Source organism: Trachemys scripta, chromosome 6 (assembly GCF_013100865.1).
Source record: "Trachemys scripta elegans isolate TJP31775 chromosome 6, CAS_Tse_1.0, whole genome shotgun sequence".
In the NCBI taxonomy this organism is placed as follows: Eukaryota; Metazoa; Chordata; order Testudines; family Emydidae; genus Trachemys; species Trachemys scripta.
This window is the reverse complement of record NC_048303.1, coordinates 80215675-80227047: the sequence shown is the minus strand read 5'-3', so window position 1 is coordinate 80227047 and position 11373 is coordinate 80215675. Positions and strand designations below refer to the sequence as shown.

The 11373-nt window shown below is 40.9% G+C and overlaps 1 long non-coding RNA gene across 1 annotated transcript in view; it reads left to right on the top strand.

Moving 5' to 3' along the window:
* The first annotated feature begins 3320 nt into the window (after positions 1-3320).
* The window catches only part of LOC117878681, a 17324-nt gene continuing 9271 nt past the window's right edge, over positions 3321-11373 (top strand). The window contains exon 1 of the long non-coding RNA XR_004646055.1: positions 3321-3443. This is a non-coding gene — a long non-coding RNA (uncharacterized LOC117878681). The remainder of the gene's footprint in view (positions 3444-11373) is intronic.

Here is an 11373-nt window from a genome sequence, read left to right as displayed (position 1 = left end):
TCTGAAGCAATGGAGCTGCAGGTTTTTGCCTGGAGCTGGAGCGGAGCCGGAGCACAGCTCCAAAGCCCTGATTGTAGGAACATAAGACATGAAATATAAGGGACCCCTTGGGCTGACAAGCCCAGTCCTCCTTCACCAGGGGTAAATCTGTCATACAACCCCACTCATAAAACTAGATAACTTTATCTTAAAACTAATTTGATTGTTTGCCCCCAGAATTTCTATTGGGAGTCTGTTTCAGAACTTCACTCTTCTGATGGTTAGAAATCGTCTTCTAATTTCCAGTCTAAATTTGTTCATGGCTAGTTTATACACGTTTGTTCTTGTGCTGTATGTGGCTTAACCTTTCATTTACTTGATTTTGTGTCAGGTATGTTATGTGTGTGGCAACCATAATTTGCAGAACCAATTTTTTGGACTATAAATATATCTAATTTATACCTGCTTTGTACTACATTTGAGGATGAGACAGATGCATACAGCTGCTGTGGATATATGTTGTACTCATTGTTCAGTATGGAAATGGTTAATATTGCTAAATATGAATCACAGCACTCCCTTGTGCTAACCAAAGTCCAGGTATTCTATATATAGCCCAAACTTTGACTTAATCATGTGGGACTTACCATCATTTGTTGGCTTGCGTCAAATAAATGTAAAACGATATATTAATAACTCTACAGAGTGCTTTAATAGCTCAGCTCTAGAGAATGTGTCTGCCTCTGCCAATGCATACATGCTAACTTGACTTGGTTTAGATTTAAAAAAAACAAAATTCTACCTTATACACTTCTCAAAAATATGTAGAAATAAACCTTTACAGAACAAAACAGTTCACATCTTTCTTTCTTTCTTTCTTTCTTTCTTTCGTTCTTTCTTTCTTTCTTTCTTATTTTGACCATTTTAAAATAGTTTGATTTTTAACTAAAATTAAAGGAAATTTTGAAACAACAAAAATTGTTTTGAATTGAAATGTTTAGTTTAGGAAATGTCAAATTCATAGAGCTTTTTCAGATTTTGTTTTTTTTTTATCTAAGTAATTGTGCAAAACTGACACAAATTTGTGAAGTATTCCAGTGTCACTGAAAGTGCATTTTTTCACCAAAAACAGCTTTGACTGAAAACATTTGCCCAATTCTAGAAATAATGCAATTACTTAAGTGCTTTTGAGGCACATCTATATTACTGTATTTTATGCATACAGTATCCTCAAAGTAGCCTTCAGTTTTAATCCCAGACTTAGGTTCCCAGTTATCTGCTAAGATTTGAGTGCATGAAACTTGCATACAAAATGTGTGACAGAGGCTCCAAAGGAAGGATGTTGCCTGAAAAAGGGGACCCTAATCCATGTAGGATTCATATTTTTAATATTGTAATGGTTTTCTAGTATAAACTTTTCTGATGTATTTATTTTTTCTCTCTAATCAGTTTTAAAATATCAGCATTGCTCATGTGACTGAGCAGGGCCATCTCTCCCCTAAACCTATGGGCAGGACCATGGACTTCCATGCTGTACTTTGAAATTGCAGCCAGTAGGTTGGAACAGTAAGCTCTATCAATAATTCTCTAGGAAGGAGTCTCCTTTCAGCTATGGTCCCTGTGGCTGAATAAAAGGGAAATTAAAGCCCCATGATTGGCTAAGTCTGAATTCTCATGGAGCAGGCATTGCAAAGGGAGAGAAGGCTTAAGGGAGGTGCTACTGCAGTAAATTAGGGCAACCAATTGTGTTGTGTACAGTATGCATTGGTCATTCTGGCCCCCAGAGCATCCTGAGATCAGGAGGATGCAAAGATGGCAAAAAGGCTCCTGCTTTTGGTTTGGGAGTTCTGGGCTCCATCTCCAAGAGGCACGGCACTTAAGCTCACCCTCATTGTTTTTAACCTGTGGTTTTCTGGGTGTCTTTAGACTCTTTTCCAAAATAAACTATTTCCTTCTCTCTTTTGTAGAGCAAGAAACCATAGAATTATTAACTCTTTCATGACTGCTACACTCTGTCCATGAACATAGCTCAGGGGTGGGCAAACTACGGCCCAGGGGCTGCACCTGACCCCCCCAGATGTCTTAATCCGGCCCTCGAGCTCCCTCTGGGGAGCGAGGTCTGGGGCTTGCCCCATTCTGCGTGGCTCCCGGAAGCAGTGGCATGTCCCACCTCTGGCTCCTATGCGTAGGCGCAGCCAGGGGGCTCCGCACACTGCCCCTGCCCCAAGCGCCACCCCTGCAGCTCCCATTGGCCACGCAGGCAGCACGCAGAGCTGTGTGGCCGCATCATTGCATAGGAGCCGGAGGGGGCACATGCCGCTGCTTCTGAGAGCTGCTTGAGGTAAGTGCTGCCCAGAACCTGCACCCCGACCCTCTCCCGTGCCCCAACCTCCTGCCCCAGCCCTGATCCCCCTCCCGCCCTCGAATCAGTCGGTCCCAGCTTGGAACACCCTCCTGCACCCCCAACCCCTTACCCCCAGCCCCACTCCAGAGCCTGTACCCCCAGCCGGAGCCCTCACCCCCCCACCCCTGCACCCTAACTCTCAATTTTGTGAGCATTCGTGGCCTGCCACGATTTCCATACCCAGATGTGGCTCTCAGGCCAAGAAGTTTCCCCACCCCTGGCTCTGCCCTTGAATAATCTGCAATTAATTCTGCCCTGTGTGATATCATACAAAAATCATATGTCTCATCCCTCTCTGCCAAAGCCTGAATAAAGTCCAACACATGACCTTCTTGATAGATATTTATTTTACAGTTAAATAAATCAGGTGGATCTAATTTCCTGTTCACATGGACACATGTTTGTCCAGTCTGATATCTGCCTGCATATTTCTGTGGCTTCTTCCCTCTCCCCCAAGAGGTTCCTATGACGTCATTTCAGTGCAAGATGATGACACTTAGACCATTAGTCAGCAAAACACATGAGCACATGCCTATGATTTTCATGAACTGGGGCCCAGCACTTTGCAGGATAAGATCCTTTCTGTACAAAGAAATTCATTGCCGTACTTAAAGTGAACCACCACTTCTAAACATGTTTATATTTTGAAAACAAGTACCACAATAACGCCACTTTCTGTTATTGCAGTGAAAGCTGGAGAAATAATGCTTGTTTACAGCCAGCACCCTACTGCATTTTTATCCCTAGAAGGAAAAGTCCAGAAATAATCCAACGTTATGTTTAAAATACTCATATTTAAACATACAAGCAATATAGACCAAATACATGATTCCCCCTCTCCCTTCCCCTCCCCCTCCCAGTTTTGAAATGACTCATCTGACTTGCACTGATTTTTAACTATGCCTCTCCTCCCTGCTGGCCCTTTACAGGTGCACACATCTTGTGGTGGCTGGGTGTCACCTTCTCCTGCATCATCTTCTTTCAGATAGCAGCATCCAGGAACTCTGGAGAATGGGAAAAGGGAGAGCTTCTAAATAGCTGTGTGTTACCAGGAGAATAGGTAACAATTACATATACATTTTATTAATAATATCTTGAACTTGAAGATGGGCATTAGCATCCCAGGTAACTACCATATTATTCATTTCCTCCCAAGAACTGTCGTATTCTGTTTTTTTTTTACTACTTCACTGTGTTGTCACTTCCTTCTGTAATTTCTGTGGGGCACGATGTCTTTATATGTATTTCAGTGTGCTGTACACATTTTACTGTACCATGTAAGTACAACTTAGTAATATTACTATTTCAGGATGCGAAGATGCTAAAAGGGGTGTGTGTGTATTTGATTTGGTTCATGTACCATTCTGAATTTTGCTCCTGCAAAATAAACATCTCCTTAAATTCACACTTAAGTTGCTGCAGAGGAGGTACTAAGCACCTTTCATGATAAGGCCCAGAGGAAATTGCTGGGATGGGGAGGGAAGGGAAGGGAAAACCACAGAAATATGCAGGCAGATATCATTTCTACCAATGGAAAGTAAAACATATTTTACCACTAAACTGTATATTTCAATGTAGTCACAGCATAACGTTGTCTGGCAGCTAATGCTGAGGGGCACCCAAGACCTTTCTTTTAGAAGCAGAAAGCTTTTTTCCTGTCACAACTTTTTTTTATGATAATGTAGCCTCAATTGTATTGTCTGATGTATTGTAGTGGAGCAGAGCAACAGTTTGCTATAGCGGCAGTTTGAATAGATTACTGAAGATAATATTGAAGTCAATACACGTTGGCTTTAGCCAATTAGAGAGTTGCTCGTCTAGAAATTGTCAATGCATTTAGAGTATACTGTACATTTATGACTAAGCTGGATTCTGAGTAGCTGAGTAATTTTAAAATGTAATTATTATCTAGCTCGGGGTGCTCAAACTGGGGGTCAGGACCCTCAAGGGGTTGTGAGGTTATTGCATGGGGGGTCGCGAACTGTCAGCCTCCACCCCAATCCTGCATTGCCTCCAGCATTTATAATGGTGTTAAACATATAAAAAAAGTATTTTTAATTTATGGGGGGGGGTCGCACTCAGAGGCTTGCTATGTGAAAGTAAAAAAGTTGCTATGTCACCAGTAAAAAAGTTTGAGAACCACTGAGCTGCTATAAAGTTTATGATTAATTCCCTCCCTCCCCAGCACATAGGAGATACACTGCCAAAACGTACTTATCAACAGGCTCTCCTAGCCTAGCATTCAACTGAACTGACTAGTTGCAATCACACAGGAATTGCATAATGGATCAGAACAGTGGTCCATCTTGAGGTAATGTTTACCTGATGCTATGGGATTGGATTCATCCACAGGGTAAATGATAGCATATTGCCAAGCCCCACACAGTTTGATGCATAATATTTACCATTACAGACTTCACTTTCAAATAACCTAATGAGTGTTCCCTGTCTACCTTCTTTCGTTGGCCTTGGCTACACTGGCAATTCACAGCGCTGCACTTGCTGCGCTCAGGGGTGTGAAAAAACACCCGCCCTGAGCGCAGCGAGTGCAGCGCTGTAAAGCGCCAGTGTAATCAGCGCCTGCAGTGCTGCACGCTCGCTCGCAGCGCTGCAAGCTACTCCCCTCGGAGAGGTGGAGTACATACAGCGCTGCGAGAGAGCTCTCGCAGCGCTGGTGGCGTGACTACACTCGCGCTTCACAGCACTGCCCTGGAAGCGCTGCCGCGGCAGCACTGTGAATCCGCGAGTGTAGCCAAGGCCTAAGATGTTTGTTGCCGTTTGGAGAGGAGGAAGGACAAGAGCAGGGATATAGAACCTATAAACCTGTGCTTTAGGGTCTTCTCCCAATCTCCCCTAATTTAAATAAGTTTCATTTTGTGGCACAGTCTAGATTTTAACATAGTCCATTGTTGGCTCATTCCATTGATGTAAATCCCAGGAAACTGATCGGTTAATTCTGCCAAATGATAGAGAATGAGGGGGCAACAATAACCTCTTTGGAGTCCCTTTAAGGAGACAGAATAAGAATAATGAGTGCTTGCAAAATAATCAGAGGGGAAAAATAAATCTGTGCTGGATAATCAGTTGTTTGTGGAGGAGGCAAAACATGTGATTGCTAGAGACTTAGCAGCAGTAATGTGAATTTCATGTTCTTGAAGGCAGCAACAAATACTTTAAAGAAAAAAAATATTCTTTGACTTTCTGCTGTAGAAAACGTGTGGTGTCAGGCCAGATAGCCCAGTTCATGTTGCAGTAATATGAAGTAACTGATTAATTTGACAAGTTCTTAAGGAATGAGTTCAAACTGCATCAGAATATCACCTCTCACTTTCAGAAACAGATCAAGCAGATAGGGCTAATAATAACCGGATGCACCTTTGTTTTGTCAGAACCAAAACCAAACTCTTTTCCTACCTAAAGAGGAAATTAACTTAAAGCATTGTGTGGAAAAATAGACTTATCTGAACCAGAGTCCATTTTTTATTCCCCACATTGCCAAATCTGGTCCAAGAAATTCAGTTTATGCTCACAAAAAAGATTTGAACAGTCACTGCAAACCCGGGATATCTCCTTTTTTTGTTCATGATTTTACACCTATTTTATTTTTGCTCATATTATAAAAATTGAACCAAATGTTTGGTAAGAAGGCACAGAATTTTTATTTAGGAATCATTTGATAACACAAACAAAAATAGAAAATGTATGCATGTACCACTGGATCCTAGATTTTCTTCTACATCTCGGATACAGTTGTTTTTGAATAGAACACCTTAATGTAGCCTTCAGCTTAAAAATGCCCAGGTGGCAAGGAAACCATAAAGCAACGTGTCTTCTGTTGGAGTCTAAGGGCAGGTCTACACTAACCCCCCCAATTCGAACTAAGGTACGCAACTTCAGCTACGTGAATAACCTACCTCGGTCCAGATGCAGCAGGCAGGCTCCCCCGTCGACTTTGCGGTACTCCTCTCGCCGAGACAAGACGTGATAAGTCGAACCCAGAAGTTTGATTTGCTTGCCGCAGAACTACCGGGTAGTGTAGACCTACCCTTATGGTAACATAAGAATCACTAAAATGATGCACAATGAAGTAAAATGTCAAATTAATATTTTTATATGTAATAGGTGGGAAAACATGTTAATGTTTATAATCATTAGAAATACATCAACCAGCCAGCAAATGTAGGCAGAGCTGATAGCCAATTTTTGAAATAGACCCATTAACTTTATTCTAGGTTACCCAGCACCTTGTACTACCTTGTTTGCTGCTCCTGTCAGAGCTCACAAGCTAAGTATGGTTGGGCAGGGTCAAGTCTTGGACGACACCCATTCATTCAAGGACTATGTGCCACTGGGGGGGAAGTGATGTATATGATCTAGCAGGTGGCACTCTTCCCTCCAAATCAATGCTGAACCGGTACCTCAGCCTCCACATCTGTAAAATGAGAATAACACTTGCAATTAACTATCTCACAAGGCTATAAGTGACACCTGTTGCAGTGGCAGTCTTTCAGGTGAACAGAGGTAATCAGGGCAGAGGTCACTTAAAAATCTTATGGCTCTTTTCAGAAAAAGACTTGGGCTGTTGCTTGGTGTCATGGCCAAATTCCAGGTCAAGTAACAACTTGCTGCTCAATTAAATTCTCTGTGCTGTCTCAGGAAGAAAAAGACATGAAGAATACACTTTCAAAGTTCATAGTATTGGCATGATGTGAGCTGTTAAACAGTTTCTTATTCTGCCCTTTTCCCAGAAGCAGCTGCATTTCAAAAGTAGATACAGGGATCCTTGTGTGTAAGTTTGTAAAGTGCTAGGGAATACTTTGGGATGAAAGATGCTATATCAAAAGTAATATCACTGCATCATTCAAACTTCCAACTGACATCCCGTGGGGTTATTTCTAATTCTTACTGGATTACTTTGATCAGAGTAGGGGCCGGGGAGTCAGATTCTGGCTTTGCCACTGACTGACTGTGTGACCTTGGGCAAATGACTGTACCTGCTCTGTGCCTCATTATCCTCATTTGTAAACTGGAGATAATACCTGCCATAAAGGGGTGTTGGATAGCCTCTGTGTAATGCACCCCCACCAGTATGCAGCTTAGTGCTTGCCCTAAGAGAGCTCAGCATGGGACATGCCTAGAGCAGTGAGTATGTCAGTGTAAAAGGTATTTTTTCTTTTGCTCTCATTGTTAAGACTCTGCTGTAGTCTAGAAAACTACAAATACCCAATGGACCAAGAATTGCATGGGATATTGTCATTTTAACTTTTAAAAAACCAAACCCAACAAAATACAACCCGTGGCTTTTGATTCTTCCCTCCCCTGTGGATAGGCCCCTGGCAGGTTAACTGGCACACAGGTCACAGCATTTGTATTGATATGTTAAACAAGCCAAATAATGACAAGTCTATCTTTGGAAAGCTTTGAGAAGAAATTACATAGCTTGATAACCAGTATAAAGTTTAGCTCACAGTCACTATAGTTAAAAGTGAAGCTAGAGCAAACAGACAAGAGAACCTATATTATATATTTAGCAATGAAGTGCTGCTACACTTCAACTAGTTGTCACAACAAAGTTTTGTTGATAAACGGTAGCTCTGTACAACTGCCAAATTAAACTCGGGTGCTTGCCTGGATTGGGAGTTGACTCATTACTCAGATAAAATTATTAATAGTTTCTGAATAAAATCATTCAGAGCGTATAGTAAGAACTGCCAAAGAGGAGTCTTATTGATTTTTCAACAGTTATTCACCATGGTAAGCGGATTTGTGTCTGCATGCAAACTTTTTTTTATCCAATGTAAAATGTCTACAAATCCTACCATCTGATTACTTTCAGATTATATGCCCAAGAATGCAGGCCCATATCCGTATTGTGTATAGCAACAGGAAAGGAGTGCTAATTCAGCAGCACCGTGAATGGTAAAGACATGCTATAAATACACCTAACATATAAAGAATAAAGCAAGCAACAGTATTCTGAACACGATGCCTTTGGGAATTATGTGGAAAGGAAAACTTGCATAAATGTGTGAGCACATATCTCTCTGTGTGTGTTAATATACTTTGTTATGCTGGGAATTGGGTGAAACCTCATTGATGTTGGTGGGCCTAACAATCGCCCTTGATTCAGGATAAAGTTAGAAAGTAATTAAGCTCCTTTATGGAATAGATAGCTGAAGCAATAGGAGCCACTGTTGAAAACATAAGCCACATGTAAGGCTGGAGTAAGAGTGGAGCCATGCGTTCTGAGGGTTTTCCCTGGGGTCTGAATGAAAACACAAGGGGCTGGGTATTGTTTGATGGAGGCCAGAGAACCACTTGAGGCCACTAGAGCCTGACTTTCAGAGGAACTGTTATATTGTGGGCCTTTCATAAAGGGTTGCATGCTGAGCTAATCAGAAGGGATTTTAATAGGTGAATATTAAGATAAAAAACTGTCATCACAATTAATTAGTTTTTCCGTTCAGGAAGATTCTGGTTCCCTTTCTCCAGCAGCCTTGATGCTGAACTGACTACCTGGCAGAGAGGTATTTCGTGTTTAATCTCAATGTTGTTAGCCATGCAGGGTGAGGGTGAAACCCACATATGAAGCAGGAGGTGAGTTAATCAGACTTGAGATCATCTTTCTAACATGGATGAGACCAGTACAGCAATTTAAACACAATGGCATTTTTCTGACTGCTAACTAAATAAATGCTTTGGGAGGACATGTGTATATATAGTATGTGTCTTGCAGCTGATAAAAGGTTAATGCTGCTGGAGTCATAACAGTGCTGAATAAAGGTTGAGCTGAAGCTTTTCTCCCAAAGGCAGTCCTGAGAGACTTTAGAGTAAAACAAAATGTTCCCATGATCTGAAGTGAACTTAATGCTTATGCCGGCGTGCTTCTGGGCAGAGGGTTTGATTAAAAGACTGCTGCTGCACTAGCAGTTTACTTAGCAAGAACACTGGTAATCTCAGAGACATGTGTTAGCAGTGTGAGCCAAAACATGATCTGAGGTTCATTATTTGAAACGTTCACCTCAGCTTTCGTGAATGCGGTGATAACAGCAGCACATGGTTAGAGTCTTAAATGAAGTTCACCCCAGTGCAAGTGAATGAACACATCCTCAGGCAGTGTAACCTTAAGACAGCATGAACATGAAGCAGGATGTTTTCATGTATTACCTGAAAGTGAACTTTCGGTTCACTTTCTGTATTAAAGAGCTATCCCCCAAACTGTCGAACACATCCATTGAAAATGTTGTGATGAGTTTTTGGACCTCAGGGTTTGTTAGCTCTCTAGTATTTGTGGTCAAACAGATAAAAATGAATCAGCATGTTCAGGAATAGACTGAGTTCTTTCAAAGAAATAAAAAGCGATGAATCTAAATTCCCAACCTGAAACTAATTAGGTTCCCTATTGTTCTGTAAAATAGTCAACAGCCCATGTGATATTGACCACCAGAAGATTTTTTTTTAAACCATGCTATTGTCTGTGCTATAATGGCAGAAAACAAACTTCTTTCTTTTATCCAATGTCCTGGATGTCTTTGTGTGTGTGCAGAGGATACATAATACATAGAATAAAGATACATAATACACACACACGTACAGATAAATATAATTAATAAACTAAAAAAAACCCAGCTGAATTCGAACAATGAATTTTTAATGAAGTTTGTGAAGACTGTAGAACTAAGTTAAGTGAGTGATTAGACATAAAATAATAATTTTATGTTGCGAGATCCCATAGCAGGTAAAGCTACCATTGATGCTTTACGATAATGCTCATAGTTAGGGATGGACAAACTGCTCATATTCTTCATGACTTTTGCCCTTCTTTGGCTAGATTATCATCTGAAGGCCATTTACGGTTTCTGTAAATGTATTCATTATTTGTAATTATTCCCTGAATAGTTTCAATGAATAACTTTCAAATCTGTGGGCTGTCTATGCATTGCTATTCAGAGTTCAGTGTGTATGATTTTTGTGGTAGCTGATTAGATGATTGGAACTTCTTAAATAGGACAGTGATGAAAGATGAACTTCTGGTTCTGGTTTTCAGACAAAGAAGTGTCTGTGATCAAATTCTTGAAATGTTCAGGATTTGCAAATACATTACAGTTGCCCAAATACTTGTGAATAACAATATTTTCGCATGTATGTTTTCCTCCTAAGGTTAACTTAACTGGTTTTCAACTGGAATATTTTTTTTATACTTCAAAAATATATAAAGTTAAGAATCATTCTGACATAGCTCTGAACAGGAGCTGAGAGGGTGTTGTAGGTCATCTTAGATACACTCTCTTGGCAGAAAGGAGAGTGGCATCTTGTAAACTGCTAGATTTCACTATGTCCAGGTACTTATATGCCTATTATTACCATAGTGTCCAAGCCCATCATAACATCCCCTCTGAAATGGGGAAGCATTATTGTTCCATTTATGGATTAGGAGTTGAAGCATAGAGCAATTAAGTTACTTGTCCAAGTCACACAGGAAGTTTATGGTAAAGGCAGGAATTGAACTTAAGGGAGGTCTACATATACCACTTGCACAGATTTAACTAAGTTGGCTTTTTAACTTGATTTAGTTAAGTGGGTGCAACTCTCTGTATGTATATACTTAAATCAGTTTTCAACTGCCGTATAATATGCTGACTCTATTTTGTAGACAAGTCATAACCTCCTGAGTCCCAGTCCATTGCCATAACTACAAGATTTCTCCCTTTAACCTTGCTTTGATTAAAAATCCTCCCTGGCTTGCATGAGCACTAACTTTTGGCCATTTTTGGCCTAACATTTGGCCAAAAGTTAGGAAAAACTTTTTCACTAGGAGGGTGGTGAAGCACTGGAATGGGTTACTTAGGGAGATGGTGGAATCTCCTTCCTTGGAGGTTTTTAAGGTCAGGCTTGACAAAGCCCTGACTGGGATGATTTAGTTGGGGATTGGTCCTGCTTTGAGCAGGGGGTTGGACTAGATGACCTCCTGAGGTCCCTTCCAACCCTGA